We start from the raw sequence: 7646 nt of genomic DNA on the forward strand, positions 1-7646 counted from the left end.
ATTTAAGAGGCTTAATGATAGAACTTTGCGATTGGGTGGAAAAGATGGGGCATGAGGGAGAGGAAAAGGGCTCTTGAATGAATGACTGGGTAAATAGCCATGCTGCTCACTCAGGTAGCAAACTTTGGAAGAGAAGTGAAACATTAGAGTAAAAATGAGGGGTTCACTTTAGGATATGATTGAGAACCTTGTAAAAAATCCAGGTATGGTACTCCATAAAGAGGTGAGGAGAGAGGCAGACATTCTGGAGTCATGATATGCAGGGAGTGATTAAAGTTATACATTTCCTAGAAGAGATTGAAGCATGATAAGAAAAGAGAATCTAGAACAAAACCCTGACAAGGTTCACATTTCAAAGGTCAAAGGAGGAGGAAATGTTGAAAGAAACTGAAAAGGAACGACTAGCAAAGTCAGAGGAAACCAGGGAGTTTTTCAGTGAGAAGGTTGTGGTCAACCAAGAAGATTCTGAAAAAGAGGAGAGGAAAACTAGAAAGGGTTCATTGGATTTAACGGCAATGGGATTCTTGCAGAGGGCTGTTTTGTGGATTTGGGAGCAGGGTGGTAAAAGCAAGATTGAATTGGGCTAAAGTAAATATGTGGGAAAGAACCAGAGGAAGGAAATTATTTCTGGCAGTTTGGCCTTAATGGAGAGAGAACCTAGGAACAGTAGTTGGAAGACATTGTGAGTAGTTTAGTAAAGTTTATTTGCTGTTTAAGATGAGAAAGAGAAAGTTTTGTTTAAATGATAGTGGCAAATGGAGGGATTTTTTAAAAAGTTTTATTTATTTACTCATGAGAAAGAGGAGAGAGAGAGAGAGAGAGAGAGAGAGAGAGAGAGAGAGAGAGAGAGGCAGACACATAGGCAGAAGAAAAGCAGGCTCCATGCAAGGAGCCTGATGTGGGACTCGATTCCAGGACTCCAGGATCACTCCTTGCCCAAAGGCAGATGCTCAACTGCTGAGCCACCCAGGCATCCCCGGAGGTTCTGATTCTTGATGCAAGGATAGACCATCTTGACAGCTACTACCTCCATGATGGCTGAAGAAAGAAGAGTTTACAGACATTAATTGTAGCCCAGGGCCCCTGATGGCCAGGGAGTCTATCCTTTAAACTGAGGTGCAAACCTTTTTCTTGACAGTTTCTTCTTCTAATCTCAGTTCTAAGAGTCTGGTTTCCTACTGCTTAACATCTGTAGGCTTCGGGAATCTTTTATTACACAAACAATGCTAATAGATCCTGGATTTTCAATCCAGTTTTTCCTTTCTTTCTGTTCCAATAAACTGTATTTTATGATATATTGCCCAGTGTTCTCACCTCAGTTATATTTTGGAAAAATGTTTTATTTTGCATCATGTGCTATAAGGGAAGAACCTTATATTTGAACCTTGATTTTTAAACCTCTAGTTTGACCAGAATCTAAGCCCCTACTCATTTCTACTCAGACATCTTTTATGCTTTCAACTATTAACAAAAGTGCTACTAGAAAACAGGCTAAACTCCCATAATACAATGTGTCTATGCCTGGAAATTTCTGTTGTCTTGCCCATCTACTAGTGTAGAGCCCCTTCTGAATGTTAATTCCTACTGATATTCAATATTAGGTATACACGTTATTATGATTATTCCTCTTCCCTGGATCCTGCAAGAAAGGTCTCTGTATCTCACGGTTCTTCTTAATAAAAAAAGTGAAAAAAATATCTCAGTGTTTTATTTCTATATTGGAAAATAAGTAAACTCCATGGGTTGGGGATATCATTGCAAACCTTGCAGAAACAGAAAGGTATGTAAAGGAATACCATGAACAGTTGTATGCCAATAATTATATAACCTTGATTAAATAGACAAATTCCTAGAAAGACACAAAGTACTAAAACCAAATCAAGAAGTAGAATAGGCCTAAAAATAAGAAGATTGAATTAGTAGTTCAAAAAGTTCCCACAAAGAAAAGTCAAAGACCAGATGATTTCACTGTCAAATTCTGCCAAACATTTAAAGAATAATACACACCAATCCTTCAGAAACTCTTCAAAACATAAAAGAGGAAAGAATGCTCCCTAATTCATTCTATGATGCCAGCATTATCCTGATACCAAAACCAGACAATGAAATAAGAAGAAAATTACAGGACAATATCCCTTATAAGTAAGCATGCAAAATTTTTCAATAAAATGCAAGCAAAAAAAAGTACACTAGTGCACTGAATCAAACAACATATACTAAGGATCATACAAATTGGATGTATCCAGGAATGCAACGTTTATTTAACTTACAAAAATCAACCAATGTAATACATCACATTAATAGAATAAAAGACAAAATCACATGATCATCTCAATAGATGAGGAAGAGCATCTGAGAAAATTGAACACTCTTTTATAATGACAGCACTCAACAAACCAGGAATTGAAGGGAATTTTCTCAACCTTGTAAAGCACACTTGCAAAAAATCCAGAACTATGATTGTACTTAAGGTGAAAGCTTGAAATCTATCTTCTCTGAGATCAGGATCAAGATAAGTAGATCTGCTCTCACCATTTCTAATAAACATTGCACTGGAGGTTATAGCTAGAACAATTGACAAGAAAAAGAAAAAAAAGGCACCTAGAGTGAAAAGAAAGAGTAAAACTATATTTATGGATGATACGATCTTCTATATAGAAAATCCTAAGGAATCTTGAAAACAAACAAAACAAACAAGCAAACAAACAAACAAAAAGGGTAGAGCTAATAAATGAAATCAACAAGGTTTTAAGAAATAAGATCAATATGCAGAAATCAATTGTGTTTTCATACCCTAGCAATGAACAAGGCGAAGGTTAATAAAGAAAACAATTCCATTTATTATAGCATCAAGAAGATAAAATATTTAAGAATAAGTTGAACAAAATTAGTGTAAGGTTTGTTCACAGAAAACTACAAAATAGCTTTGAAAGGAATTAAATACATAAGCAGAAAAACTGCTCATGGATTGAAAGACCTAATATCTTTAAGATGGTGATATTTCCCAAATTGATCTACAAATTCAATGTAATTCCTATCAAAATTCCAACTGCCCTTTTTACAGAAATTGACCAGCTAATTCTAAAATTTTTAAAAAGATTTTATTTATTTATTCATGAGAGATACAGAGAGAGAGGCAGAGACCGGCAGAGGGAGAAGCAGGCTCCCTGTGGGGAGACACAGGTAGAGGGAGAAGCAGGCTCCATGCAAGGAGCCCGACATAGGACCTGATCAGGATCAGGCCCTGGGCTGAAGGCGGTGCTAAGCCACTGAGCCACCCGGGCTGCCCCCAAATTCTAAAATTTATATGAAAATGAAAGAGATCCAGAAAAAGAACAAAGTTGAGAGTCTCATGTGTCCTGATTTCAAAGCTTACTACAAAGCTACATTAATCAAGATAATATGATAGGGGCACCTGGCTGGTTCAGTTGGCAAAGCATGCAACTCTTAACTTCAGCATTGTAAGTTCAGGGCCCAAGTTGGGTGTAGTGATTATGTAAAAATAAAATCTTAAAAAAAAAAAGAAAGATAGTATGGTAATGACATAAGGGCATACAAATTGATCGATGGAAAACCACATATCAATAAAAACTAGGGGATCCCTGGGTGGCGCAGCGGTTTGGCGCCTGCCTTTGGCCCAGGGCGCGATCCTGGAGACCCGGGATCGAATCCCACATCAGGCTCCCGGTGCATGGAGCCTGCTTCTCCCTCCGCCTGTGTCTCTGCCTCTCTCTCTCTCTCTGTGACTATCATAAATAAATAAAAAAAAAATTTAAAAAAAAAATAAAAACTAGATATCCACATGTAAAAGAATACAGTTGGACCTATACTTCACACCATATACAAAATTTAATGCAAAATGGATCAAAGTCCTACATTTTAGAACTAAAAGTATAAACTCTAAAAGAAAACATGGTCATGAGTGTTCATGACTTTGGATTAGGCAATGGTTTTTTGATAAGCTAAAAAAATAGACACACACACATACACACAAAGAAAAAATAAACAAATTGGACTTCATCCAAACCAAAAACTGTGCTTCAAAGGACAGTATTGAGAAAGTAAAAAGGCAATCCATAGAATGTAGAAATATATTTGCAAATTATATATTGGATAAGGGACTGGCATCCAGAATATTAGAAACTCTTGCAACTTAATAATAAAAAGACAATTCAATTTAAAACATTGTGAAGGTATTTGAATAGACATTTCTACTTTATTTTGACAAATAAAGGCTTTCTGAACTCTTTTAAATGAAAAAAAAAAAAATCCATGCACACAGTTATCAGAATGCAGAGCCTCTACTTTTGCCTCGTCTCTTCTGTCTGCTGTTTCTTTCACTCACTTAACTGTACATTAGGAATTCTACCAAGAAATAATGGGGTCAGAAGGAGGTCAAAATGAAATTGTTTAAGTTTTTTTTTACTTACTGATAAAAAAAAACCCAACTGTTTAATAGAGTCAGAAAGTAATCATTCAAATGTATTTGAGTCACCTTATGGACCCTGATTATCTGTGCTTTTGCTGTCACTCATTATGAGAAATAGTTAAGATGTAAATTAATCTTAGAGTGATCAGTAAATTATAATGACAATGTCTTCATTGACAAAATAGAAATGCTATTTAGAAACAATATGTGAGATACAGACTAAGTGATCAAGAGGATTGCTTTTGAAAATTTGAAGCAAAATGTAAATTTCCTTTAAAATCAGGATCTCTCTGATTGGAACAACCAATCACTTTCCATTTCTATGTTTTCCAGCTGTGGACAAGAGACAAACTGGATAAGAGTATGACTCTGCAGCAGAGCTAGGTTTCCTTTTGGCTCTTTGCTGTAAAAGGTGAAAAATCAAAATAGCTTTACAGTTTTTGAGGGACTACAGAAGGAATTAAATAAGACACTGTATGTGAAATGCTTGGAACAGGGCCTGGCATGGATGATTGTTCAATTAGTGGCAACAATGTCCTTGATTATGTGTTATTGCTGTGTACATTAAAGGCTCCGGAAACAAATATTCTAACTTCATTTGTCTGTTTAATGCGATCAGTCTTGAAAATTTGTTTTTATTTGAACAACTAATTAGATTAAATACTCATGAGAATAATTTAGTAAAATATTTTGATTATTAAGAGAGATAGATAAAAGATTTAGTTTAAGGATCTTTGTGAGCTTTTTTTCCCCAAAGTAGATGGAATGGTCACAGATAAGGAACTTGTTTTTCATGACTTTGCCAACATTAGCTAAAATATGACAGAAAATTCAGGACATTACATGTGGTTTCCTGAAACAAATGTTTGTGGAACAAAAGTCATACCTAACATTTTGTTTAGAAATGAGTCATCAGGGATCCCTGGGTGGTGCAGTGGTTTAGCGCCTGCCTTTGGCCCAGGGCGTGATCCTGGAAACCTGGGATTGAATCCCACGTCGGGCTCCCAGTGCATTGAGCCTGCTTCTCCCTCAGCCTATGTCTCTGCCTCTCTCTCTCTCTCTCTCTCTCTGTGACTATCATAAATAAATAAAATTAAAAAAAAAAAAAAAGAAATGAGTCATCAGAGCTCTCTCCTGTAGCCATCCAAGACTCAGTCAGGAAAGAGGGCTAAGGAGGTGGTCCTAGCCCCTGCTGTTCTGAAGAAGCCCAAAACCAAGAAGATGGTCAATCTCCTGTCTGAGAAAATACCCAAGAATTTTGGCATCAGACAGGACATTCAGTCCAAAAGAGACTTCAACTTTTTTTGAAAATGGCTCCACAACATTCAGCAGCAGCGGCAAAAGGCTATTCTCTATAAACATCTAAAAGTGTTTCTCATGATGAACCAGTTCACCCAGACCATGGAACGCCAAACAGCTACTCAACTGCCTAAGCTGGCCCACAGACATGGACCAGAGACAAAGCAAGAGAAGAAGAAGAAACTGGCCTGGGCTGAGAAGAAAGTTGCTGGCAAATGGGATGTCCCCACTAAGACGCCTCCTGTCCTTAGAGCTGGGGTTAATTCTGTCACCACCTTGGTGGAAAGGAAGAAGAAGCCTCAACTGGTAGTGATTGTACATGATGTGGATTCCATTGAGCTGATTGTCTTCCTGCCTGCCCCATGTCGTGAGATGGGAGTCCCCATTGCATTATCAAGGGGAAGGCCAGGCTGGGGCCTTAGGTCAACAGGAAGACCTGCACCACTGTCATCTTCACACAGGTTAACTTGGAAGACAGAGGAGCTCTGGCTAAGCTGGTGGAAGCCATCAGGACCAATTACAATGACAGATATGATGAGGACTGCCCTCATTGGGGTAGCCCATGCTGCCAAGTTGGAAAAGACAAAGGCTAAAGAACTGGCCACCAAACTGGGCTGAGTGGATGCTGTTGAATTTTCTGTACAGAATAGTAGTAAAAAGTTCTCTGTCGGCCAGTAAAAAAGAAAAAAAATAAATAAAAGGAAATGAGTCATCAGTATCCAACTTTATTAGAGAAGGCAATTCAATTAAGCTACCTTTTTTTTTTTTAAGAAGGCAAACTCCATGGGAATTGGGGTTCCTTGTGCTGCTATTTAACAACAAAATTTTTAAAAATCCAAATAATTTTATTTATATTCAATATTTTTGAATTAAGTAATCATAAACTGAACATGTCTTTAATACTGATTCATATTTACTTGCATTTCATTTGTTATTTATTGCCAGGTCTTCATTTTCAATTATTAGATTTATTATTATTATATTTTATATATGATTGATCAGATTTATTATAGGTGCACTTTATATTTTGTTTTTACTTTTTTCTTTAATAATTACTTGCAACTATACTACTTTTCATAATAGTTGTATATTTGTCCATTAAGTAATATTTATTTCTCATTTTCCATATTGATATATTTTTAAAATAGAGCTTAAAAACCTAGTTCAAATAACGTATTAAATAAGTAATGATAGATGGTATCAAGGTATGTTTGAATGATGAAAGGTTTTGAAACACTATGGTATGATAAACTTTAAGGATCAGGGCAGCCTGGGTGGCTCAGTGGTTTAGCGCCTGCCTTCAGCCCAGGGTGTGATCCTGGAGACCCAGGATCGAGTCCCACATTGGGCTCCCTGCATGGAGCCTGCTTCTTCCTCTGCCTGTGTCTCTGTCTCTGTGTATGTGTGTGTGTGTGTCTCATGAATAAACAAATAAAAATCTTCAAAAAAAAAAACACTTTAAGGATGAAGTTGCAAAGACATTGTTCTTGAATTTTAAGGCTCAAGAGAAAATAGGCACTTAAGGAGGTATAATTATTCTTTCCATTCATCTAGCTTGATACCTACATGTAAAATTTAAGAGCATTATCCAATTTTGCCTTTAAATTACTAAAAATTTCAGTTACTGCTTATTCACAAATCAAATATGTTTTTTATTTTTCCTTTGAAATGATCCAAAATTTGCAAATCAGGACAGAAATGTCCACTACAAGAACTGATCTCAAAGTACTCACAATTTAATAGTGGAAGCAGACACACAAAACATGGAACTGTAATGGAAGGAAGAATGGATTTGGGGTGATGATAGGTATCTAAGCAGTTTTGTGGTAATCCAAATGAGGTAAAAAAAAAAAAAGTTATGTCTGAAAGCAAAAGAGAGAGATCCAGAAGACTAAGCAGAGCTAGTGTCATTTCCCAG

At 36.6% G+C, this 7646-nt stretch overlaps 1 pseudogene; it reads left to right on the top strand.

The window, feature by feature from the left end:
* Positions 1-374: 374 nt before the first annotated feature.
* LOC112926213 (large ribosomal subunit protein eL8 pseudogene) lies at positions 375-6346 on the top strand (annotated as a pseudogene).
* The last annotated feature ends 1300 nt before the right edge of the window (positions 6347-7646 follow it).

This window comes from Vulpes vulpes, chromosome 3 (assembly GCF_048418805.1).
Source record: "Vulpes vulpes isolate BD-2025 chromosome 3, VulVul3, whole genome shotgun sequence".
Classification (NCBI taxonomy): domain Eukaryota; kingdom Metazoa; phylum Chordata; class Mammalia; order Carnivora; family Canidae; genus Vulpes; species Vulpes vulpes.